Source organism: Danio rerio, chromosome 16, assembly GCF_052040795.2.
Source record: "Danio rerio strain M-AB ecotype USA chromosome 16, GRCz13ab, whole genome shotgun sequence".
Taxonomy (NCBI): domain Eukaryota; kingdom Metazoa; phylum Chordata; class Actinopteri; order Cypriniformes; family Danionidae; genus Danio; species Danio rerio.
Genome location: NC_141036.1, coordinates 20097358 through 20124624, shown reverse-complemented (window position 1 = coordinate 20124624; position 27267 = coordinate 20097358).

Below are 27267 nucleotides of genomic sequence, written 5' to 3'. Positions count from 1 at the left end.
TTCTAAATTGAACGTTGAAAATGAGCTTTTCAGAGCCAGCAGAGGTCAAAATAAGCAGTAATGCAAACTCAGTCATAGACATAGATTTTCACTTGCAACTTGCTTTAACATGTTTAACAGTGCATGAAATGTTGTCTAAAACAAAAAGAAAATGCTTTTTAGTGGCTGGAACTGGTTTTATCACATTCTGAATTGAACCTTGAAAATGAGCTTTTCAGAGCCAGCAGAGGTCAAAATAAGCAGTAATGCAAACTCAGTCAGAGACAAAGATTTTCACTTGCAACTTGCTTTAACATGTTTAACAGTGCATGAAATGTTGTCTAAAACAAAAAGAAAATGCTTTTTAGTGGCTGGATCTGGTTTTATCACATTCTGAATTGAACGTTGAAAATGAGCTTTTCAGAGCCAGCAGAGGTCAAAATAAGCAGTAATGCAAACTCAGTCATAGACATAGATTTTCACTTGCAACTTGCTTTAACATGTTTAACAGTGCATGAAATTTTATCTAAAACAAAAAGAATAATGCATTTTAGTGGCTGGATCTGGTTTTATCACTTTCTGAATTCAACGTTGAAAATGAGCTGTTCTCAGCCAGCAGAGGTCAAAATAAGCAGTAATGCAAACTCAGTCATAGACATAGATTTTCACTTGCAACTTGCTTTAACATATTTAACAGTGCATGAAATGTTGTCTAAAACAAAAAGAAAATGCTTTTTAGTGGCTGGATCTGGTTTTATCACATTCTGAATTGAACGTTGAAAATGAGCTTTTCAGAGCCAGCAGAGGTCAAAATAAGCAGTAATGCAAACTCAGTCAGAGACATAGATTTTCACTTGCAACTTGCTTTAACATGTTTAACAGTGCATGAAATGTTGTCTAAAACAAAAAGATAATGCTTTTTAGTGGCTGGAACTGGTTTTATCACATTCTGAATTGAACGTTGAAAATGAGCTTTTCAGAGCCAGCAGAGGTCAAAATAAGCAGTAATGCAAACTCAGTCAGAGACATAGATTTTCACTTGCAACTTGCTTTAACATGTTTAACAGTGCATGAAATGTTGTCTAAAACAAAAAGAATGATGAATTTTAGTAGCTGGATCTGGTTTTATCACATTCTGTAATGGACGTTGAAAATGAGCTTTTCAGAGCCAGCAGAGATCAAAATAAGCAGTAATGCAAACTCAGTCATAGACATAGATTTTCACTTGCAACTTTCTCAAACATATTTAACAGTGCATGAAATGTTGTCTAAAACAAAAAGAAAATGCTTTTTAGTGGCTGGAACTGGTTTTATCACATTCTGAATTGAACGTTGAAAATGAGCTTTTCAGAGCCAGCAGAGGTCAAAATAAGCAGTAATGCAAACTCAGTCAGAGACATAGATTTTCACTTGCAACTTGCTTTAACATGTTTAACAGTGCATGAAATGTTGTCTAAAACAAAAAGATAATGCTTTTTAGTGGCTGGAACTGGTTTTATCACATTCTGAATTGAACGTTTAAAATTAGCTTTTCAGAGCCAGCAGAGGTCAAAATAAGCAGTAATGCAAACTCAGTCATAGACATAGATTTTCACTTGCAACTTGCTTTAACATGTTTAACAGTGCATGAAATGTTGTCTAAAACAAAAAGATAATGCTTTTTAGTGGCTGGAACTGGTTTTATCACATTCTGAATTGAACGTTGAAAATGAGCTTTTCAGAGCCAGCAGAGGTCAAAATAAGCAGTAATGCAAACTCAGTCAGAGACATAGATTTTCACTTGCAACTTGCTTTAACATGTTTAACAGTGCATGAAATGTTGTCTAAAACAAAAAGAATGATGCATTTTAGTAGCTGGATCTGGTTTTATCACATTCTGTGATGGACGTTGAAAATGAGCTTTTCAGAGCCAGCAGAGGTCAAAATAAGCAGTAATGCAAACTCAGTCAGAGACATAGATTTTCACTTGCAACTTGCTTTAACATGTTTAACAGTGCATGAAATGTTGTCTAAAACAAAAAGAATGATGCATTTTAGTAGCTGGATCTGGTTTTATCACATTCTGTGATGGACGTTGAAAATGAGCTTTTCAGAGCCAGCAGAGATCAAAATAAGCAGTAATGCAAACTCAGTCATAGACATAGATTTTCACTTGCAACTTTCTCAAACATATTTAACAGTGCATGAAATGTTGTCTAAAACAAAAAGAAAATGCTTTTTAGTGGCTGGAACTGGTTTTATCACATTCTGAATTGAACGTTGAAAATGAGCTTTTCAGAGCCAGCAGAGATCAAAATAAGCAGTAATGCAAACTCAGTCATAGACATAGATTTTCACTTGCAACTTTCTCAAACATATTTAACAGTGCATGAAATGTTGTCTAAAACAAAAAGAAACTGCTTTTTAGTGGCTGGAACCGGTTTTATCACATTCTGAATTGAACGTTGAAAATGAGCTTTTCAGAGCCAGCAGAGGTCAAAATAAGCAGTAATGCAAACTCAGTCAGAGACATAGATTTTCACTTGCAACTTGCTTTAACATGTTTAACAGTGCATGAAATGTTGTCTAAAACAAAAAGATAATGCTTTTTAGTGGCTGGAACTGGTTTTATCACATTCTGAATTGAACGTTGAAAATGAGCTTTTCAGAGCCAGCAGAGGTCAAAATAAGCAGTAATGCAAACTCAGTCATAGACATAGATTTTCACTTGCAACTTGCTTTAACATGTTTAACAGTGCATGAAATGTTGTCTAAAACAAAAAGAAAATGCTTTTTAGTGGCTGGAACTGGTTTTATCACATTCTGAATTGAACGTTGAAAATGAGCTTTTCAGAGCCAGCAGAGGTCAAAATAAGCAGTAATGCAAACTCAGTCAGAGACAAAGATTTTCACTTGCAACTTGCTTTAATATGTTTAACAGTGCATGAAATGTTGTCTAAAACAAAAAGAAAATGCTTTTTAGTGGCTGGATCTGGTTTTATCACATTCTGAATTGAACGTTGAAAATGAGCTTTTCAGAGCCAGCAGAGGTCAAAATAAGCAGTAATGCAAACTCAGTCATAGACATAGATTTTCACTTGCAACTTGCTTTAACATGTTTAACAGTGCATGAAATGTTATCTAAAACAAAAAGAATAATGCATTTAGTGGCTGGAACTGGTTTTATCACATTCTGAATTGAACGTTGAAAATGAGCTTTTCAGAGCCAGCAGAGCTCAAAATAAGCAGTGATGCAAACTCAGTCATAGACATAGATTTTCACTTGCAACTTTCTTAAACATATTTAACAGTGCATGAAATGTTGTCTAAAACAAAAAGAAAATGCTTTTTAGTGGCTGGAACTGGTTTTATCACATTCTGAATTGAACGTTGAAAATGAGCTTTTCAGAGCCAGCAGAGGTCAAAATAAGCAGTAACGCAAACTCAGTCAGAGACATAGATTTTCACTTGCAACTTGCTTTAACATGTTTAACAGTGCATGAAATGTTGTCTAAAACAAAAAGATAATGCTTTTTAGTGGCTGGAACTGGTTTTATCACATTCTAAAATGAACGTTGAAAATGAGCTTATCTCAGCCAGCAGAAGGGTCAAATCACAGTAATGCAAACTAAGTCAGTGACATAGATTTTCACTTGCAACTTGCTTAAACATATTTAACAGTGCATGAAATGTTGTCTAAAACAAAAAGATAATGCTTTTTAGTAGCTGGATCTGGTTTTATAACATTCTGTGATGGACGTTGAAAATGAGCTTTTCAGAGCCAGCAGAGGTCAAAATAAGCAGTAATGCAAACTCAGTCATAGACATAGATTTTCACTTTCAACTTGCTTTAACATGTTTAACAGTGCATGAAATGTTGTCTAAAACAAAAAGAAAATGCTTTTTAGTGGCTGGAACTGGTTTTATCACATTCTGAATTGAACGTTGAAAATGAGCTTTTCAGAGCCAGCAGAGGTCAAAATAAGCAGTAATGCAAACAGTCAGAGACAAAGATTTTCACTTGCAACTTGCTTTAACATGTTTAACAGTGCATGAAATGTTGTCTAAAACAAAAAGAAAATGCTTTTTAGTGGCTGGATCTGGTTTTATCACATTCTGAATTGAACGTTGAAAATGAGCTTTTCAGAGCCAGCAGAGGTCAAATTAAGCAGTAATGCAAACTCAGTCATAGACATAGATTTTCACTTGCAACTTGCTTTAACATGTTTAACAGTGCATGAAATGTTATCTAAAACAAAAAGAATAATGCATTTTGGTGGCTGGATCTGGTTTTATCACTTTCTGAATTCAACGTTGAAAATGAGCTGTTCTCAGCCAGCAGAGGTCAAAATAAGCAGTAATGCAAACTCAGTCATAGACATAGATTTTCACTTGCAACTTGCTTTAACATATTTAACAGTGCATGAAATGTTGTCTAAAACAAAAAGAAAATGCTTTTTAGTGGCTGGATCTGGTTTTATCACATTCTGAATTGAACGTTGAAAATGAGCTTTTCAGAGCCAGCAGAGGTCAAAATAAGCAGTAATGCAAACTCAGTTAGAGACATAGATTTTCACTTGCAACTTGCTTTAACATGTTTAACAGTGCATGAAATGTTGTCTAAAACAAAAAGATAATGCTTTTTAGTGGCTGGAACTGGTTTTATCACATTCTGAATTGAACGTTGAAAATGAGCTTTTCAGAGCCAGCAGAGGTCAAAATAAGCAGTAATGCAAACTCAGTCAGAGACATAGATTTTCACTTGCAACTTGCTTTAACATGTTTAACAGTGCATGAAATGTTGTCTAAAACAAAAAGAATGATGCATTTTAGTAGCTGGATCTGGTTTTATCACATTCTGTGATGGACGTTGAAAATGAGCTTTTCAGAGCCAGCAGAGATCAAAATAAGCAGTAATGCAAACTCAGTCATAGACATAGATTTTCACTTGCAACTTTCTCAAACATATTTAACAGTGCATGAAATGTTGTCTAAAACAAAAAGAAAATGCTTTTTAGTGGCTGGAACTGGTTTTATCACATTCTGAATTGAACGTTGAAAATGAGCTTTTCAGAGCCAGCAGAGGTCAAAATAAGCAGTAATGCAAACTCAGTCAGAGACATAGATTTTCACTTGCAACTTGCTTTAACATGTTTAACAGTGCATGAAATGTTGTCTAAAACAAAAAGATAATGCTTTTTAGTGGCTGGAACTGGTTTTATCACATTCTGAATTGAACGTTGAAAATGAGCTTTTCAGAGCCAGCAGAGGTCAAAATAAGCAGTAATGCAAACTCAGTCATAGACATAGATTTTCACTTGCAACTTGCTTTAACATGTTTAACAGTGCATGAAATGTTGTCTAAAACAAAAAGAAAATGCTTTTTAGTGGCTGGAACTGGTTTTTTCACATTCTGAATTGAACGTTGAAAATGAGCTTTTCAGAGCCAGCAGAGGTCAAAATAAGCAGTAATGCAAACTCAGTCAGAGACAAAGATTTTCACTTGCAACTTGCTTTAACATGTTTAACAGTGCATGAAATGTTGTCTAAAACAAAAAGAAAATGCTTTTTAGTGGCTGGATCTGGTTTTATCACTTTCTGAATTCAACGTTGAAAATGAGCTGTTCTCAGCCAGCAGAGGTCAAAATAAGCTGTAATGCAAACTCAGTCATAGACATAGATTTTCACTTGCAACTTGCTTTAACATGTTTAACAGTGCATGAAATGTTGTCTAAAACAAAAAGAAAATGCTTTTTAGTGGCTGGAACTGGTTTTATCACATTCTGAATTGAACGTTGAAATTGAGCTTTTCAGAGCCAGCAGAGGTCAAAATAAGCAGTAATGCAAACTCAGTCAGAGACAAAGATTTTCACTTGCAACTTGCTTTAACATGTTTAACAGTGCATGAAATGTTGTCTAAAACAAAAAGAAAATGCTTTTTAGTGGCTGGATCTGGTTTTATCACATTCTGAATTGAACGTTGAAAATGAGCTTTTCAGAGCCAGCAGAGGTCAAAATAAGCAGTAATGCAAACTCAGTCATAGACATAGATTTTCACTTGCAACTTGCTTTAACATGTTTAACAGTGCATGAAATGTTATCTAAAACAAAAAGAATAATGCATTTTAGTGGCTGGATCTGGTTTTATCACTTTCTGAATTCAACGTTGAAAATGAGCTGTTCTCAGCCAGCAGAGGTCAAAATAAGCAGTAATGCAAACTCAGTCATAGACATAGATTTTCACTTGCAACTTGCTTAACATATTTAACATATTTAACAGTGCATGAAATGTTGTCTAAAACAAAAAGAAAATGCTTTTTAGTGGCTGGATCTGGTTTTATCACATTCTGAATTGAACGTTGAAAATGAGCTTTTCAGAGCCAGCAGAGGTCAAAATAAGCAGTAATGCAAACTCAGTCATAGACATAGATTTTCACTTGCAACTTGCTTTAACATGTTTAACAGTGCATGAAATGTTATCTAAAACAAAAAGAATAATGCATTTTAGTGGCTGGATCTGGTTTTATCACTTTCTGAATTCAACGTTGAAAATGAGCTGTTCTCAGCCAGCAGAGGTCAAAATAAGCAGTAATGCAAACTCAGTCATAGACATAGATTTTCACTTGCAACTTGCTTTAACATATTTAACAGTGCATGAAATGTTGTCTAAAACAAAAAGAAAATGCTTTTTAGTGGCTGGATCTGGTTTTATCACATTCTGAATTGAACGTTGAAAATGAGCTTTTCAGAGCCAGCAGAGGTCAAAATAAGCAGTAATGCAAACTCAGTCAGAGACATAGATTTTCACTTGCAACTTGCTTTAACATGTTTAACAGTGCATGAAATGTTGTCTAAAACAAAAAGATAATGCTTTTTAGTGGCTGGAACTGGTTTTATCACATTCTGAATTGAACGTTGAAAATGAGCTTTTCAGAGCCAGCAGAGGTCAAAATAAGCAGTAATGCAAACTCAGTCAGAGACATAGATTTTCACTTGCAACTTGCTTTAACATGTTTAACAGTGCATGAAATGTTGTCTAAAACAAAAAGAATGATGCATTTTAGTAGCTGGATCTGGTTTTATCACATTCTGTGATGGACGTTGAAAATGAGCTTTTCAGAGCCAGCAGAGATCAAAATAAGCAGTAATGCAAACTCAGTCATAGACATAGATTTTCACTTGCAACTTTCTCAAACATATTTAACAGTGCATGAAATGTTGTCTAAAACAAAAAGAAAATGCTTTTTAGTGGCTGGAACTGGTTTTATCACATTCTGAATTGAACGTTGAAAATGAGCTTTTCAGAGCCAACAGAGGTCAAAATAAGCAGTAATGCAAACTCAGTCAGAGACATAGATTTTCACTTGCAACTTGCTTTAACATGTTTAACAGTGCATGAAATGTTGTCTAAAACAAAAAGATAATGCTTTTTAGTGGCTGGAACTGGTTTTATCACATTCTGAATTGAACGTTGAAAATGAGCTTTTCAGAGCCAGCAGAGGTCAAAATAAGCAGTAATGCAAACTCAGTCATAGACATAGATTTTCACTTGCAACTTGCTTTAACATGTTTAACAGTGCATGAAATGTTGTCTAAAACAAAAAGAAAATGCTTTTTAGTGGCTGGAACTGGTTTTATCACATTCTGAATTGAACGTTGAAAATGAGCTTTTCAGAGCCAGCAGAGGTCAAAATAAGCAGTAATGCAAACTCAGTCAGAGACAAAGATTTTCACTTGCAACTTGCTTTAACATGTTTAACAGTGCATGAAATGTTGTCTAAAACAAAAAGAAAATGCTTTTTAGTGGCTGGATCTGGTTTTATCACTTTCTGAATTCAACGTTGAAAATGAGCTGTTCTCAGCCAGCAGAGGTCAAAATAAGCTGTAATGCAAACTCAGTCATAGACATAGATTTTCACTTGCAACTTGCTTTAACATTTTTAACAGTGCATGAAATGTTGTCTAAAACAAAAAGAAAATGCTTTTTAGTGGCTGGAACTGGTTTTATCACATTCTGAATTGAACGTTGAAAATGAGCTTTTCAGAGCCAGCAGAGGTCAAAATAAGCAGTAATGCAAACTCAGTCAGAGACAAAGATTTTCACTTGCAACTTGCTTTAACATGTTTAACAGTGCATGAAATGTTGTCTAAAACAAAAAGAAAATGCTTTTTAGTGGCTGGATCTGGTTTTATCACATTCTGAATTGAACGTTGAAAATGAGCTTTTCAGAGCCAGCAGAGGTCAAAATAAGCAGTAATGCAAACTCAGTCATAGACATAGATTTTCACTTGCAACTTGCTTTAACATGTTTAACAGTGCATGAAATGTTATCTAAAACAAAAAGAATAATGCATTTTAGTGGCTGGATCTGGTTTTATCACTTTCTGAATTCAACGTTGAAAATGAGCTGTTCTCAGCCAGCAGAGGTCAAAATAAGCAGTAATGCAAACTCAGTCATAGACATAGATTTTCACTTGCAACTTGCTTTAACATATTTAACAGTGCATGAAATGTTGTCTAAAACAAAAAGAAAATGCTTTTTAGTGGCTGGATCTGGTTTTATCACATTCTGAATTGAACGTTGAAAATGAGCTTTTCAGAGCCAGCAGAGGTCAAAATAAGCAGTAATGCAAACTCAGTCAGAGACATAGATTTTCACTTGCAACTTGCTTTAACATGTTTAACAGTGCATGAAATGTTGTCTAAAACAAAAAGATAATGCTTTTTAGTGGCTGGAACTGGTTTTATCACATTCTGAATTGAACGTTGAAAATGAGCTTTTTAGAGCCAGCAGAGGTCAAAATAAGCAGTAATGCAAACTCAGTCAGAGACATAGATTTTCACTTGCAACTTGCTTTAACATGTTTAACAGTGCATGAAATGTTGTCTAAAACAAAAAGAATGATGCATTTTAGTAGCTGGATCTGGTTTTATCACATTCTGTGATGGACGTTGAAAATGAGCTTTTCAGAGCCAGCAGAGATCAAAATAAGCAGTAATGCAAACTCAGTCATAGACATAGATTTTCACTTGCAACTTTCTCAAACATATTTAACAGTGCATGAAATGTTGTCTAAAACAAAAAGAAAATGCTTTTTAGTGGCTGGAACTGGTTTTATCACATTCTGAATTGAACGTTGAAAATGAGCTTTTCAGAGCCAGCAGAGGTCAAAATAAGCAGTAATGCAAACTCAGTCAGAGACATAGATTTTCACTTGCAACTTGCTTTAACATGTTTAACAGTGCATGAAATGTTGTCTAAAACAAAAAGATAATGCTTTTTAGTGGCTGGAACTGGTTTTATCACATTCTGAATTGAACGTTGAAAATGAGCTTTTCAGAGCCAGCAGAGGTCAAAATAAGCAGTAATGCAAACTCAGTCATAGACATAGATTTTCACTTGCAACTTGCTTTAACATGTTTAACAGTGCATGAAATGTTGTCTAAAACAAAAAGAAAATGCTTTTTAGTGGCTGGAACTGGTTTTATCACATTCTGAATTGAACGTTGAAAATGAGCTTTTCAGAGCCAGCAGAGGTCAAAATAAGCAGTAATGCAAACTCAGTCAGAGACAAAGATTTTCACTTGCAACTTGCTTTAACATGTTTAACAGTGCATGAAATGTTGTCTAAAACAAAAAGAAAATGCTTTTTAGTGGCTGGATCTGGTTTTATCACATTCTGAATTGAACGTTGAAAATGAGCTTTTCAGAGCCAGCAGAGGTCAAAATAAGCAGTAATGCAAATTCAGTCATAGACATAGATTTTCACTTGCAACTTGCTTTAACATGTTTAACAGTGCATGAAATGTTATCTAAAACAAAAAGAATAATGCATTTTAGTGGCTGGAACTGGTTTTATCACATTCTGAATTGAACGTTGAAAATGAGCTTTTCAGAGCCAGCAGAGGTCAAAATAAGCAGTAATGCAAACTCAGTCAGAGACATAGATTTTCACTTGCAACTTGCTTTAACATGTTTAACAGTGCATGAAATGTTGTCTAAAACAAAAAGAATGATGCATTTTAGTAGCTGGATCTGGTTTTATCACATTCTGTGATGGACGTTGAAAATGAGCTTTTCAGAGCCAGCAGAGATCAAAATAAGCAGTAATGCAAACTCAATCATAGACATAGATTTTCACTTGCAACTTTCTCAAACATATTTAACAGTGCATGAAATGTTGTCTAAAACAAAAAGAAAATGCTTTTTAGTGGCTGGAACTGGTTTTATCACATTCTGAATTGAACGTTGAAAATGAGCTTTTCAGAGCCAGCAGAGGTCAAAATAAGCAGTAATGCAAACTCAGTCAGAGACATAGATTTTCACTTGCAACTTGCTTTAACATGTTTAACAGTGCATGAAATGTTGTCTAAAACAAAAAGATAATGCTTTTTAGTGGCTGGAACTGGTTTTATCACATTCTGAATTGAACGTTGAAAATGAGCTTTTCAGAGCCAGCAGAGGTCAAAATAAGCAGTAATGCAAACTCAGTCATAGACATAGATTTTCACTTGCAACTTGCTTTAACATGTTTAACAGTGCATGAAATGTTGTCTAAAACAAAAAGAAAATGCTTTTTAGTGGCTGGAACTGGTTTTATCACATTCTGAATTGAACGTTGAAAATGAGCTTTTCAGAGCCAGCAGAGGTCAAAATAAGCAGTAATGCAAACTCAGTCAGAGACAAAGATTTTCACTTGCAACTTGCTTTAACATGTTTAACAGTGCATGAAATGTTGTCTAAAACAAAAAGAAAATGCTTTTTAGTGGCTGGATCTGGTTTTATCACTTTCTGAATTCAACGTTGAAAATGAGCTGTTCTCAGCCAGCAGAGGTCAAAATAAGCTGTAATGCAAACTCAGTCATAGACATAGATTTTCACTTGCAACTTGCTTTAACATGTTTAACAGTGCATGAAATGTTGTCTAAAACAAAAAGATAATGCTTTTTAGTGGCTGGAACTGGTTTTATCACATTCTGAATTGAACGTTGAAAATGAGCTTTTCAGAGCCAGCAGAGGTCAAAATAAGCAGTAATGCAAACTCAGTCAGAGACAAAGATTTTCACTTGCAACTTGCTTTAACATGTTTAACAGTGCATGAAATGTTGTCTAAAACAAAAAGAAAATGCTTTTTAGTGGCTGGATCTGGTTTTATCACATTCTGAATTGAACGTTGAAAATAAGCTTTTCAGAGCCAGCAGAGGTCAAAATAAGCAGTAATGCAACTCAGTCATAGACATAGATTTTCACTTGCAACTTGCTTTAACATGTTTAACAGTGCATGAAATGTTATCTAAAACAAAAAGAATAATGCATTTTAGTGGCTGGATCTGGTTTTATCACTTTCTGAATTCAACGTTGAAAATGAGCTGTTCTCAGCCAGCAGAGGTCAAAATAAGCAGTAATGCAAACTCAGTCATAGACATAGATTTTCACTTGCAACTTGCTTTAACATATTTAACAGTGCATGAAATGTTGTCTAAAACAAAAAGAAAATGCTTTTTAGTGGCTGGATCTGGTTTTATCACATTCTGAATTGAACGTTGAAAATGAGCTTTTCAGAGCCAGCAGAGGTCAAAATAAGCAGTAATGCAAACTCAGTCATAGACATAGATTTTCACTTGCAACTTGCTTTAACATGTTTAACAGTGCATGAAATGTTATCTAAAACAAAAAGAATAATGCATTTTAGTGGCTGGATCTGGTTTTATCACTTTCTGAATTCAACGTTGAAAATGAGCTGTTCTCAGCCAGCAGAGGTCAAAATAAGCAGTAATGCAAACTCAGTCATAGACATAGATTTTCACTTGCAACTTGCTTTAACATATTTAACAGTGCATGAAATGTTGTCTAAAACAAAAAGAAAATGCTTTTTAGTGGCTGGATCTGGTTTTATCACATTCTGAATTGAACGTTGAAAATGAGCTTTTCAGAGCCAGCAGAGGTCAAAATAAGCAGTAATGCAAACTCAGTCAGAGACATAGATTTTCACTTGCAACTTGCTTTAACATGTTTAACAGTGCATGAAATGTTGTCTAAAACAAAAAAATAATGCTTTTTAGTGGCTGGAACTGGTTTTATCACATTCTGAATTGAACGTTGAAAATGAGCTTTTCAGAGCCAGCAGAGGTCAAAACAAGCAGTAATGCAAACTCAGTCAGAGACAAAGATTTTCACTTGCAACTTGCTTTAACATGTTTAACAGTGCATGAAATGTTGTCTAAAACAAAAAGAAAATGCTTTTTAGTGGCTGGATCTGGTTTTATCACATTCTGAATTGAACGTTGAAAATGAGCTTTTCAGAGCCAGCAGAGGTCAAAATAAGCAGTAATGCAAACTCAGTCAGAGACATAGATTTTCACTTGCAACTTGCTTTAACATGTTTAACAGTGCATGAAATGTTGTCTAAAACAAAAAGATAATGCTTTTTAGTGGCTGGATCTGGTTTTATCACATTCTGAATTGAACGTTGAAAATGAGCTTTTCAGAGCCAGCAGAGGTCAAAATAAGCAGTAATGCAAACTCAGTCAGAGACATAGATTTTCACTTGCAACTTGCTTTAACATGTTTAACAGTGCATGAAATGTTGTCTAAAACAAAAAGATAATGCTTTTTAGTGGCTGGAACTGGTTTTATCACATTCTGAATTGAACGTTGAAAATGAGCTTTTCAGAGCCAGCAGAGGTCAAAATAAGCAGTAATGCAAACTCAGTCAGAGACATAGATTTTCACTTGCAACTTGCTTTAACATGTTTAACAGTGCATGAAATGTTGTCTAAAACAAAAAGAATGATGCATTTTAGTAGCTGGATCTGGTTTTATCACATTCTGTGATGGACGTTGAAAATGAGCTTTTCAGAGCCAGCAGAGATCAAAATAAGCAGTAATGCAAACTCAGTCATAGACATAGATTTTCACTTGCAACTTTCTCAAACATATTTAACAGTGCATGAAATGTTGTCTAAAACAAAAAGAAAATGCTTTTTAGTGGCTGGAACTGGTTTTATCACATTCTGAATTGAACGTTGAAAATGAGCTTTTCAGAGCCAGCAGAGGTCAAAATAAGCAGTAATGCAAACTCAGTCAGAGACATAGATTTTCACTTGCAACTTGCTTTAACATGTTTAACAGTGCATGAAATGTTGTCTAAAACAAAAAGATAATGCTTTTTAGTGGCTGGAACTGGTTTTATCACATTCTGAATTGAACGTTGAAAATGAGCTTTTCAGAGCCAGCAGAGGTCAAAATAAGCAGTAATGCAAACTCAGTCATAGACATAGATTTTCACTTGCAACTTGCTTTAACATGTTTAACAGTGCATGAAATGTTGTCTAAAACAAAAAGAAAATGCTTTTTAGTGGCTGGAACTGGTTTTATCACATTCTGAATTGAACGTTGAAAATGAGCTTTTCAGAGCCAGCAGAGGTCAAAATAAGCAGTAATGCAAACTCAGTCAGAGACAAAGATTTTCACTTGCAACTTGCTTTAACATGTTTAACAGTGCATGAAATGTTGTCTAAAACAAAAAGAAAATGCTTTTTAGTGGCTGGATCTGGTTTTATCACATTCTGAATTGAACGTTGAAAATGAGCTTTTCAGAGCCAGCAGAGGTCAAAATAAGCAGTAATGCAAATTCAGTCATAGACATAGATTTCACTTGCAACTTGCTTTAACATGTTTAACAGTGCATGAAATGTTATCTAAAACAAAAAGAATAATGCATTTTAGTGGCTGGAACTGGTTTTATCACATTCTGAATTGAACGTTGAAAATGAGCTTTTCAGAGCCAGCAGAGGTCAAAATAAGCAGTAATGCAAACTCAGTCAGAGACATAGATTTTCACTTGCAACTTGCTTTAACATGTTTAACAGTGCATGAAATGTTGTCTAAAACAAAAAGAATGATGCATTTTAGTAGCTGGATCTGGTTTTATCACATTCTGTGATGGACGTTGAAAATGAGCTTTTCAGAGCCAGCAGAGATCAAAATAAGCAGTAATGCAAACTCAGTCATAGACATAGATTTTCACTTGCAACTTTCTCAAACATATTTAACAGTGCATGAAATGTTGTCTAAAACAAAAAGAAAATGCTTTTTAGTGGCTGGAACTGGTTTTATCACATTCTGAATTGAACGTTGAAAATGAGCTTTTCAGAGCCAGCAGAGGTCAAAATAAGCAGTAATGCAAACTCAGTCAGAGACATAGATTTTCACTTGCAACTTGCTTTAACATGTTTAACAGTGCATGAAATGTTGTCTAAAACAAAAAAGATAATGCTTTTTAGTGGCTGGAACTGGTTTTATCACATTCTGAATTGAACGTTGAAAATTAGCTTTTCAGAGCCAGCAGAGGTCAAAATAAGCAGTAATGCAAACTCAGTCATAGACATAGATTTTCACTTGCAACTTGCTTTAACATGTTTAACAGTGCATGAAATGTTGTCTAAAACAAAAAGAAAATGCTTTTTAGTGGCTGGAACTGGTTTTATCACATTCTGAATTGAACGTTGAAAATGAGCTTTTCAGAGCCAGCAGAGGTCAAAATAAGCAGTAATGCAAACTCAGTCAGAGACAAAGATTTTCACTTGCAACTTGCTTTAACATGTTTAACAGTGCATGAAATGTTGTCTAAAACAAAAAGAAAATGCTTTTTAGTGGCTGGATCTGGTTTTATCACATTCTGAATTGAACGTTGAAAATGAGCTTTTCAGAGCCAGCAGAGGTCAAAATAAGCAGTAATGCAAATTCAGTCATAGACATAGATTTTCACTTGCAACTTGCTTTAACATGTTTAACAGTGCATGAAATGTTATCTAAAACAAAAAGAATAATGCATTTTAGTGGCTGGATCTGGTTTTATCACTTTCTGAATTCAACGTTGAAAATGAGCTGTTCTCAGCCAGCAGAGGTCAAAATAAGCAGTAATGCAAACTCAGTCAGAGACATAGATTTTCACTTGCAACTTGCTTTAACATGTTTAACAGTGCATGAAATGTTGTCTAAAACAAAAAGAAAATGCTTTTTAGTGGCTGGAACTGGTTTTATCACATTCTGAATTGAACGTTGAAAATGAGCTTTTCAGAGCCAGCAGAGGTCAAAATAAGCAGTAATGCAAGCTCAGTCAGAGACATAGATTTTCACTTGCAACTTGCTTTAACATGTTTAACAGTGCATGAAATGTTGTCTAAAACAAAAAGATAATGCTTTTTAGTGGCTGGAACTGGTTTTATCACATTCTGAATTGAACGTTGAAAATGAGCTTTTAGGAGCCAGCAGAGGTCAAAATAAGCAGTAATGCAAACTCAGTCAGAGACATAGATTTTCACTTGCAACTTGCTTTAACATGTTTAACAGTGCATGAAATGTTGTCTAAAACAAAAAGATAATGCTTTTTAGTGGCTGGAACTGGTTTTATCACATTCTGAATTGAACGTTGAAAATGAGCTTTTCAGAGCCAGCAGAGGTCAAAATAAGCAGTAATGCAAACTCAGTCATAGACATAGATTTTCACTTGCATCTTGCTTTAACATGTTTAACAGTGCATGAAATGTTATCTAAAACAAAAAGAAAATGCTTTTTAGTGGCTGGATCTGGTTTTATCACTTTCTGAATTCAACGTTGAAAATGAGCTTTTCAGAGCCAGCAGAGGTCAAAATAAGCAGTAATGCAAACTCAGTCATAGACATAGATTTTCACTTGCAACTTGCTTTAACATGTTTAACAGTGCATGAAATGTTATCTAAAACAAAAAGAATAATGCATTTTAGTGGCTGGATCTGGTTTTATCACTTTCTGAATTCAACGTTGAAAATGAGCTGTTCTCAGCCAGCAGAGGTCAAAATAAGCAGTAATGCAAACTCAGTCAGAGACATAGATTTTCACTTGCAACTTGCTTTAACATGTTTAACAGTGCATGAAATGTTGTCTAAAACAAAAAGATAATGCTTTTTAGTGGCTGGAACTGGTTTTATCACATTCTAAATAGAACGTTGAAAATGAGCTTATCTCAGCCAGCAGAAGGGTCAAATCACAGTAATGCAAACTCAGTCAGAGACATAGATTTTCACTTGCAACTTGCTTTAACATGTTTAACAGTGCATGAAATGTTGTCTAAAACAAAAAGAATGATGCATTTTAGTAGCTGGATCTGGTTTTATCACATTCTGTGATGGACGTTGAAAATGAGCTTTTCAGAGCCAGCAGAGATCAAAATAAGCAGTAATGCAAACTCAGTCATAGACATAGATTTTCACTTGCAACTTTCTCAAACATATTTAACAGTGCATGAAATGTTGTCTAAAACAAAAAGAAACTGCTTTTTAGTGGCTGGAACTGGTTTTATCACATTCTGAATTGAACGTTGAAAATGAGCTTTTCAGAGCCAGCAGAGGTAAAACTAAGCAGTAATGCAAACTCAGTCAGAGACATAGATTTTCACTTGCAACTTGCTTTAACATGTTTAACAGTGCATGAAATGTTGTCTAAAACAAAAAGATAATGCTTTTTAGTGGCTGGAACTGGTTTTATCACATTCTGAATTGAACGTTGAAAATGAGCTTTTCAGAGCCAGCAGAGGTCAAAATAAGCAGTAATGCAAACTCAGTCATAGACATAGATTTTCACTTGCAACTTGCTTTAACATGTTTAACAGTGCATGAAATGTTGTCTAAAACAAAAAGAAAATGCTTTTTAGAGGCTGGAACTGGTTTTATCACATTCTGAATTGAACGTTGAAAATGAGCTTTTCAGAGCCAGCAGAGGTCAAAATAAGCAGTAATGCAAACTCAGTCAGAGACAAAGATTTTCACTTGCAACTTGCTTTAACATGTTTAACAGTGCATGAAATGTTGTCTAAAACAAAAAGAAAATGCTTTTTAGTGGCTGGATCTGGTTTTATCACATTCTGAATTGAACGTTGAAAATGAGCTTTTCAGAGCCAGCAGAGGTCAAAATAAGCAGTAATGCAAACTCAGTCATAGACATAGATTTTCACTTGCAACTTGCTTTAACATGTTTAACAGTGCATGAAATGTTATCTAAAACAAAAAGAATAATGCATTTTAGTGGCTGGAACTGGTTTTATCAGATTCTGAATTGAACGTTGAAAATGAGCTTTTCAGAGCCAGCAGAGGTCAAAATAAGCAGTGATGCAAACTCAGTCATAGACATAGATTTTCACTTGCAACTTTCTCAAACATATTTAACAGTGCATGAAATGTTGTCTAAAACAAAAAGAAACTGCTTTTTAGTGGCTGGAACTGGTTTTATCACATTCTGAATTGAACGTTGAAAATGAGCTTTTCAGAGCCAGCAGAGGTAAAAATAAGCAGTAATGCAAACTCAGTCAGAGACATAGATTTTCACTTGCAACTTGCTTTAACATGTTTAACAGTGCATGAAATGTTGTCTAAAACAAAAAGATAATGCTTTTTAGTGGCTGGATCTGGTTTTATCACATTCTGAATTGAACGTTGAAAATGAGCTTTTCAGAGCCAGCAGAGGTCAAAATAAGCAGTAATGCAAACTCAGTCATAGACATAGATTTTCACTTGCAACTTGCTTTAACATGTTTAACAGTGCATGAAATGTTGTCTAAAACAAAAAGAAAATGCTTTTTAGAGGCTGGAACTGGTTTTATCACATTCTGAATTGAACGTTGAAAATGAGCTTTTCAGAGCCAGCAGAGGTCAAAATAAGCAGTAATGCAAACTCAGTCAGAGACAAAGATTTTCACTTGCAACTTGCTTTAACATGTTTAACAGTGCATGAAATGTTGTCTAAAACAAAAAGAAAATGCTTTTTAGTGGCTGGATCTGGTTTTATCACATTCTGAATTGAACGTTGAAAATGAGCTTTTCAGAGCCAGCAGAGGTCAAAATAAGCAGTAATGCAAACTCAGTCATAGACATAGATTTTCACTTGCAACTTGCTTTAACATGTTTAACAGTGCATGAAATGTTATCTAAAACAAAAAGAATAATGCATTTTAGTGGCTGGAACTGGTTTTATCAGATTCTGAATTGAACGTTGAAAATGAGCTTTTCAGAGCCAGCAGAGGTCAAAATAAGCAGTGATGCAAACTCAGTCATAGACATAGATTTTCACTTGCAACTTGCTTTAACATATTTAACAGTGCATGAAATGTTGTCTAAAACAAAAAGAAAATGCTTTTTAGTGGCTGGAACTGGTTTTATCACATTCTGAATTGAAAGTTGAAAATGAGCTTTTCAGAGCCAGCAGAGATCAAAATAAGCAGTGATGCAAACTCAGTCAGAGACATAGATTTTCACTTGCAACTTGCTTTAACATGTTTAACAGTGCATGAAATGTTGTCTAAAACAAAAAGATAATGCTTTTTAGTGGCTGGAACTGGTTTTATCACATTCTAAATTGAACGTTGAAAATGAGCTTATCTCAGCCAGCAGAAGGGTCAAATCACAGTAATGCAAACTCAGTCAGTGACATAGATTTTCACTTGCAACTTGCTTAAACATATTTAACAGTGCATGAAATGTTGTCTAAAACAAAAAGATAATGCTTTTTAGTAGCTGGATCTGGTTTTATCACATTCTGTGATGGACGTTGAAAAAGAGCTTTTCAGAGCCAGCAGAGGTCAAAATAAGCAGTAATGCAAACTCAGTCATAGACATAGATTTTCACTTGCAACTTGCTTTAACATGTTTAACAGTGCATGAAATGTTGTCTAAAACAAAAAGAAAATGCTTTTTAGTGGCTGGAACTGGTTTTATCACATTCTGAATTGAACGTTGAAAATGAGCTTTTCAGAGCCAGCAGAGGTCAAAATAAGCAGTAATGCAAACTCAGTCATAGACATAGATTTTCACTTGCAACTTGCTTTAACATGTTTAACAGTGCATGAAATGTTATCTAAAACAAAAAGAATAATGCATTTTATTGGCTGGAACTGGTTTTATCACATTCTGAATTGAACGTTGAAAATGAGCTTTTCAGAGCCAGCAGAGGTCAAAATAAGCAGTAATGCAAACTCAGTCATAGACATAGATTTTCACTTGCAACTTTCTTAAACATATTTAACAGTGCATGAAATGTTGTCTAAAACAAAAAGAAAATGCTTTTTAGTGGCTGGAACTGGTTTTATCACATTCTGAATTGAACGTTGAAAATGAGCTTTTCAGAGCCAGCAGAGGTCAAAATAAGCAGTAATGCAAACTCAGTCAGAGACATAGATTTTCACTTGCAACTTGCTTTAACATGTTTAACAGTGCATGAAATGTTGTCTAAAACAAAAAGATAATGCTTTTTAGTGGCTGGAACTGGTTTTATCACATTCTAAATTGAACGTTGAAAATGAGCTTTTCAGAGCCAGCAGAGGTCAAAATAAGCAGTAATGCAAACTCAGTCATAGACATAGATTTTCACTTGCAACTTGCTTTAACATGTTTAACAGTGCATGAAATGTTGTCTAAAACAAAAAGAAAATGCTTTTTAGTGGCTGGAACTGGTTTTATCACATTCTGAATTGAACCTTGAAAATGAGCTTTTCAGAGCCAGCAGAGGTCAAAATAAGCAGTAATGCAAACTCAGTCAGAGACAAAGATTTTCACTTGCAACTTGCTTTAACATGTTTAACAGTGCATGAAATGTTGTCTAAAACAAAAAGAAAATGCTTTTTAGTGGCTGGATCTGGTTTTATCACATTCTGAATTGAACGTTGAAAATGAGCTTTTCAGAGCCAGCAGAGGTCAAAATAAGCAGTAATGCAAACTCAGTCATAGACATAGATTTTCACTTGCAACTTGCTTTAACATGTTTAACAGTGCATGAAATTTTATCTAAAACAAAAAGAATAATGCATTTTAGTGGCTGGATCTGGTTTTATCACTTTCTGAATTCAACGTTGAAAATGAGCTGTTCTCAGCCAGCAGAGGTAAAACTAAGCAGTAATGCAAACTCAGTCAGAGACATAGATTTTCACTTGCAACTTGCTTTAACATGTTTAACAGTGCATGAAATGTTGTCTAAAACAAAAAGATAATGCTTTTTAGTGGCTGGAACTGGTTTTATCACATTCTGAATTGAACGTTGAAAATGAGCTTTTCAGAGCCAGCAGAGGTCAAAATAAGCAGTAATGCAAACTCAGTCATAGACATAGATTTTCACTTGCAACTTGCTTTAACATGTTTAACAGTGCATGAAATGTTGTCTAAAACAAAAAGAAAATGCTTTTTAGAGGCTGGAACTGGTTTTATCACATTCTGAATTGAACGTTGAAAATGAGCTTTTCAGAGCCAGCAGAGGTCAAAATAAGCAGTAATGCAAACTCAGTCAGAGACAAAGATTTTCACTTGCAACTTGCTTTAACATGTTTAACAGTGCATGAAATGTTGTCTAAAACAAAAAGAAAATGCTTTTTAGTGGCTGGATCTGGTTTTATCACATTCTGAATTGAACGTTGAAAATGAGCTTTTCAGAGCCAGCAGAGGTCAAAATAAGCAGTAATGCAAACTCAGTCATAGACATAGATTTTCACTTGCAACTTGCTTTAACATGTTTAACAGTGCATGAAATGTTATCTAAAACAAAAAGAATAATGCATTTTAGTGGCTGGAACTGGTTTTATCAGATTCTGAATTGAACGTTGAAAATGAGCTTTTCAGAGCCAGCAGAGGTCAAAATAAGCAGTGATGCAAACTCAGTCATAGACATAGATTTTCACTTGCAACTTTCTCAAACATATTTAACAGTGCATGAAATGTTGTCTAAAACAAAAAGAAACTGCTTTTTAGTGGCTGGAACTGGTTTTATCACATTCTGAATTGAACGTTGAAAATGAGCTTTTCAGAGCCAGCAGAGGTAAAAATAAGCAGTAATGCAAACTCAGTCAGAGACATAGATTTTCACTTGCAACTTGCTTTAACATGTTTAACAGTGCATGAAATGTTGTCTAAAACAAAAAGATAATGCTTTTTAGTGGCTGGATCTGGTTTTATCACATTCTGAATTGAACGTTGAAAATGAGCTTTTCAGAGCCAGCAGAGGTCAAAATAAGCAGTAATGCAAACTCAGTCATAGACATAGATTTTCACTTGCAACTTGCTTTAACATGTTTAACAGTGCATGAAATGTTGTCTAAAACAAAAAGAAAATGCTTTTTAGAGGCTGGAACTGGTTTTATCACATTCTGAATTGAACGTTGAAAATGAGCTTTTCAGAGCCAGCAGAGGTCAAAATAAGCAGTAATGCAAACTCAGTCAGAGACAAAGATTTTCACTTGCAACTTGCTTTAACATGTTTAACAGTGCATGAAATGTTGTCTAAAACAAAAAGAAAATGCTTTTTAGTGGCTGGATCTGGTTTTATCACATTCTGAATTGAACGTTGAAAATGAGCTTTTCAGAGCCAGCAGAGGTCAAAATAAGCAGTAATGCAAACTCAGTCATAGACATAGATTTTCACTTGCAACTTGCTTTAACATGTTTAACAGTGCATGAAATGTTATCTAAAACAAAAAGAATAATGCATTTTAGTGGCTGGAACTGGTTTTATCAGATTCTGAATTGAACGTTGAAAATGAGCTTTTCAGAGCCAGCAGAGGTCAAAATAAGCAGTGATGCAAACTCAGTCATAGACATAGATTTTCACTTGCAACTTGCTTTAACATATTTAACAGTGCATGAAATGTTGTCTAAAACAAAAAGAAAATGCTTTTTAGTGGCTGGAACTGGTTTTATCACATTCTGAATTGAAAGTTGAAAATGAGCTTTTCAGAGCCAGCAGAGATCAAAATAAGCAGTGATGCAAACTCAGTCAGAGACATAGATTTTCACTTGCAACTTGCTTTAACATGTTTAACAGTGCATGAAATGTTGTCTAAAACAAAAAGATAATGCTTTTTAGTGGCTGGAACTGGTTTTATCACATTCTAAATTGAACGTTGAAAATGAGCTTATCTCAGCCAGCAGAAGGGTCAAATCACAGTAATGCAAACTCAGTCAGTGACATAGATTTTCACTTGCAACTTGCTTAAACATATTTAACAGTGCATGAAATGTTGTCTAAAACAAAAAGATAATGCTTTTTAGTAGCTGGATCTGGTTTTATCACATTCTGTGATGGACGTTAAAAAAGAGCTTTTCAGAGCCAGCAGAGGTCAAAATAAGCAGTAATGCAAACTCAGTCATAGACATAGATTTTCACTTGCAACTTGCTTTAACATGTTTAACAGTGCATGAAATGTTGTCTAAAACAAAAAGAAAATGCTTTTTAGTGGCTGGAACTGGTTTTATCACATTCTGAATTGAACGTTGAAAATGAGCTTTTCAGAGCCAGCAGAGGTCAAAATAAGCAGTAATGCAAACTCAGTCATAGACATAGATTTTCACTTGCAACTTGCTTTAACATGTTTAACAGTGCATGAAATGTTATCTAAAACAAAAAGAATAATGCATTTTATTGGCTGGAACTGGTTTTATCACATTCTGAATTGAACGTTGAAAATGAGCTTTTCAGAGCCAGCAGAGGTCAAAATAAGCAGTAATGCAAACTCAGTCATAGACATAGATTTTCACTTGCAACTTTCTTAAACATATTTAACAGTGCATGAAATGTTGTCTAAAACAAAAAGAAAATGCTTTTTAGTGGCTGGAACTGGTTTTATCACATTCTGAATTGAACGTTGAAAATGAGCTTTTCAGAGCCAGCAGAGGTCAAAATAAGCAGTAATGCAAACTCAGTCAGAGACATAGATTTTCACTTGCAACTTGCTTTAACATGTTTAACAGTGCATGAAATGTTGTCTAAAACAAAAAGATAATGCTTTTTAGTGGCTGGAACTGGTTTTATCACATTCTAAATTGAACGTTGAAAATGAGCTTTTCAGAGCCAGCAGAGGTCAAAATAAGCAGTAATGCAAACTCAGTCATAGACATAGATTTTCACTTGCAACTTGCTTTAACATGTTTAACAGTGCATGAAATGTTGTCTAAAACAAAAAGAAAATGCTTTTTAGTGGCTGGAACTGGTTTTATCACATTCTGAATTGAACCTTGAAAATGAGCTTTTCAGAGCCAGCAGAGGTCAAAATAAGCAGTAATGCAAACTCAGTCAGAGACAAAGATTTTCACTTGCAACTTGCTTTAACATGTTTAACAGTGCATGAAATGTTGTCTAAAACAAAAAGAAAATGCTTTTTAGTGGCTGGATCTGGTTTTATCACATTCTGAATTGAACGTTGAAAATGAGCTTTTCAGAGCCAGCAGAGGTCAAAATAAGCAGTAATGCAAACTCAGTCATAGACATAGATTTTCACTTGCAACTTGCTTTAACATGTTTAACAGTGCATGAAATTTTATCTAAAACAAAAAGAATAATGCATTTTAGTGGCTGGATCTGGTTTTATCACTTTCTGAATTCAACGTTGAAAATGAGCTGTTCTCAGCCAGCAGAGGTCAAAATAAGCAGTAATGCAAACTCAGTCATAGACATAGATTTTCACTTGCAACTTGCTTTAACATATTTAACAGTGCATGAAATGTTGTCTAAAACAAAAAGAAAATGCTTTTTAGTGGCTGGATCTGGTTTTATCACATTCTGAATTGAACGTTGAAAATGAGCTTTTCAGAGCCAGCAGAGGTCAAAATAAGCAGTAATGCAAACTCAGTCAGAGACATAGATTTTCACTTGCAACTTGCTTTAACATGTTTAACAGTGCATGAAATGTTGTCTAAAACAAAAAGATAATGCTTTTTAGTGGCTGGAACTGGTTTTATCACATTCTGAATTGAACGTTGAAAATGAGCTTTTCAGAGCCAGCAGAGGTCAAAATAAGCAGTAATGCAAACTCAGTCAGAGACATAGATTTTCACTTGCAACTTGCTTTAACATGTTTAACAGTGCATGAAATGTTGTCTAAAACAAAAAGAATGATGAATTTTAGTAGCTGGATCTGGTTTTATCACATTCTGTAATGGACGTTGAAAATGAGCTTTTCAGAGCCAGCAGAGATCAAAATAAGCAGTAATGCAAACTCAGTCAGAGACAAAGATTTTCACTTGCAACTTGCTTTAACATGTTTAACAGTGCATGAAATGTTGTCTAAAACAAAAAGAAAATGCTTTTTAGTGGCTGGATCTGGTTTTATCACATTCTGAATTGAACGTTGAAAATGAGCTTTTCAGAGCCAGCAGAGGTCAAAATAAGCAGTAATGCAAATTCAGTCATAGACATAGATTTTCACTTGCAACTTGCTTTAACATGTTTAACAGTGCATGAAATGTTATCTAAAACAAAAAGAATAATGCATTTTAGTGGCTGGATCTGGTTTTATCACTTTCTGAATTCAACGTTGAAAATGAGCTGTTCTCAGCCAGCAGAGGTCAAAATAAGCAGTAATGCAAACTCAGTCAGAGACATAGATTTTCACTTGCAACTTGCTTTAACATGTTTAACAGTGCATGAAATGTTGTCTAAAACAAAAAGAAAATGCTTTTTAGTGGCTGGAACTGGTTTTATCACATTCTGAATTGAACGTTGAAAATGAGCTTTTCAGAGCCAGCAGAGGTCAAAATAAGCAGTAATGCAAGCTCAGTCAGAGACATAGATTTTCACTTGCAACTTGCTTTAACATGTTTAACAGTGCATGAAATGTTGTCTAAAACAAAAAGATAATGCTTTTTAGTGGCTGGAACTGGTTTTATCACATTCTGAATTGAACGTTGAAAATGAGCTTTTAGGAGCCAGCAGAGGTCAAAATAAGCAGTAATGCAAACTCAGTCAGAGACATAGATTTTCACTTGCAACTTGCTTTAACATGTTTAACAGTGCATGAAATGTTGTCTAAAACAAAAAGATAATGCTTTTTAGTGGCTGGAACTGGTTTTATCACATTCTGAATTGAACGTTGAAAATGAGCTTTTCAGAGCCAGCAGAGGTCAAAATAAGCAGTAATGCAAACTCAGTCATAGACATAGATTTTCACTTGCATCTTGCTTTAACATGTTTAACAGTGCATGAAATGTTATCTAAAACAAAAAGAAAATGCTTTTTAGTGGCTGGATCTGGTTTTATCACTTTCTGAATTCAACGTTGAAAATGAGCTTTTCAGAGCCAGCAGAGGTCAAAATAAGCAGTAATGCAAACTCAGTCATAGACATAGATTTTCACTTGCAACTTGCTTTAACATGTTTAACAGTGCATGAAATGTTATCTAAAACAAAAAGAATAATGCATTTTAGTGGCTGGATCTGGTTTTATCACTTTCTGAATTCAACGTTGAAAATGAGCTGTTCTCAGCCAGCAGAGGTCAAAATAAGCAGTAATGCAAACTCAGTCAGAGACATAGATTTTCACTTGCAACTTGCTTTAACATGTTTAACAGTGCATGAAATGTTGTCTAAAACAAAAAGATAATGCTTTTTAGTGGCTGGAACTGGTTTTATCACATTCTAAATAGAACGTTGAAAATGAGCTTATCTCAGCCAGCAGAAGGGTCAAATCACAGTAATGCAAACTCAGTCAGAGACATAGATTTTCACTTGCAACTTGCTTTAACATGTTTAACAGTGCATGAAATGTTGTCTAAAACAAAAAGAATGATGCATTTTAGTAGCTGGATCTGGTTTTATCACATTCTGTGATGGACGTTGAAAATGAGCTTTTCAGAGCCAGCAGAGATCAAAATAAGCAGTAATGCAAACTCAGTCATAGACATAGATTTTCACTTGCAACTTTCTCAAACATATTTAACAGTGCATGAAATGTTGTCTAAAACAAAAAGAAACTGCTTTTTAGTGGCTGGAACTGGTTTTATCACATTCTGAATTGAACGTTGAAAATGAGCTTTTCAGAGCCAGCAGAGGTAAAACTAAGCAGTAATGCAAACTCAGTCAGAGACATAGATTTTCACTTGCAACTTGCTTTAACATGTTTAACAGTGCATGAAATGTTGTCTAAAACAAAAAGATAATGCTTTTTAGTGGCTGGAACTGGTTTTATCACATTCTGAATTGAACGTTGAAAATGAGCTTTTCAGAGCCAGCAGAGGTCAAAATAAGCAGTAATGCAAACTCAGTCATAGACATAGATTTTCACTTGCAACTTGCTTTAACATGTTTAACAGTGCATGAAATGTTGTCTAAAACAAAAAGAAAATGCTTTTTAGAGGCTGGAACTGGTTTTATCACATTCTGAATTGAACGTTGAAAATGAGCTTTTCAGAGCCAGCAGAGGTCAAAATAAGCAGTAATGCAAACTCAGTCAGAGACAAAGATTTTCACTTGCAACTTGCTTTAACATGTTTAACAGTGCATGAAATGTTGTCTAAAACAAAAAGAAAATGCTTTTTAGTGGCTGGATCTGGTTTTATCACATTCTGAATTGAACGTTGAAAATGAGCTTTTCAGAGCCAGCAGAGGTCAAAATAAGCAGTAATGCAAACTCAGTCATAGACATAGATTTTCACTTGCAACTTGCTTTAACATGTTTAACAGTGCATGAAATGTTATCTAAAACAAAAAGAATAATGCATTTTAGTGGCTGGAACTGGTTTTATCAGATTCTGAATTGAACGTTGAAAATGAGCTTTTCAGAGCCAGCAGAGGTCAAAATAAGCAGTGATGCAAACTCAGTCATAGACATAGATTTTCACTTGCAACTTTCTCAAACATATTTAACAGTGCATGAAATGTTGTCTAAAACAAAAAGAAACTGCTTTTTAGTGGCTGGAACTGGTTTTATCACATTCTGAATTGAACGTTGAAAATGAGCTTTTCAGAGCCAGCAGAGGTAAAAATAAGCAGTAATGCAAACTCAGTCAGAGACATAGATTTTCACTTGCAACTTGCTTTAACATGTTTAACAGTGCATGAAATGTTGTCTAAAACAAAAAGATAATGCTTTTTAGTGGCTGGATCTGGTTTTATCACATTCTGAATTGAACGTTGAAAATGAGCTTTTCAGAGCCAGCAGAGGTCAAAATAAGCAGTAATGCAAACTCAGTCATAGACATAGATTTTCACTTGCAACTTGCTTTAACATGTTTAACAGTGCATGAAATGTTGTCTAAAACAAAAAGAAAATGCTTTTTAGAGGCTGGAACTGGTTTTATCACATTCTGAATTGAACGTTGAAAATGAGCTTTTCAGAGCCAGCAGAGGTCAAAATAAGCAGTAATGCAAACTCAGTCAGAGACAAAGATTTTCACTTGCAACTTGCTTTAACATGTTTAACAGTGCATGAAATGTTGTCTAAAACAAAAAGAAAATGCTTTTTAGTGGCTGGATCTGGTTTTATCACATTCTGAATTGAACGTTGAAAATGAGCTTTTCAG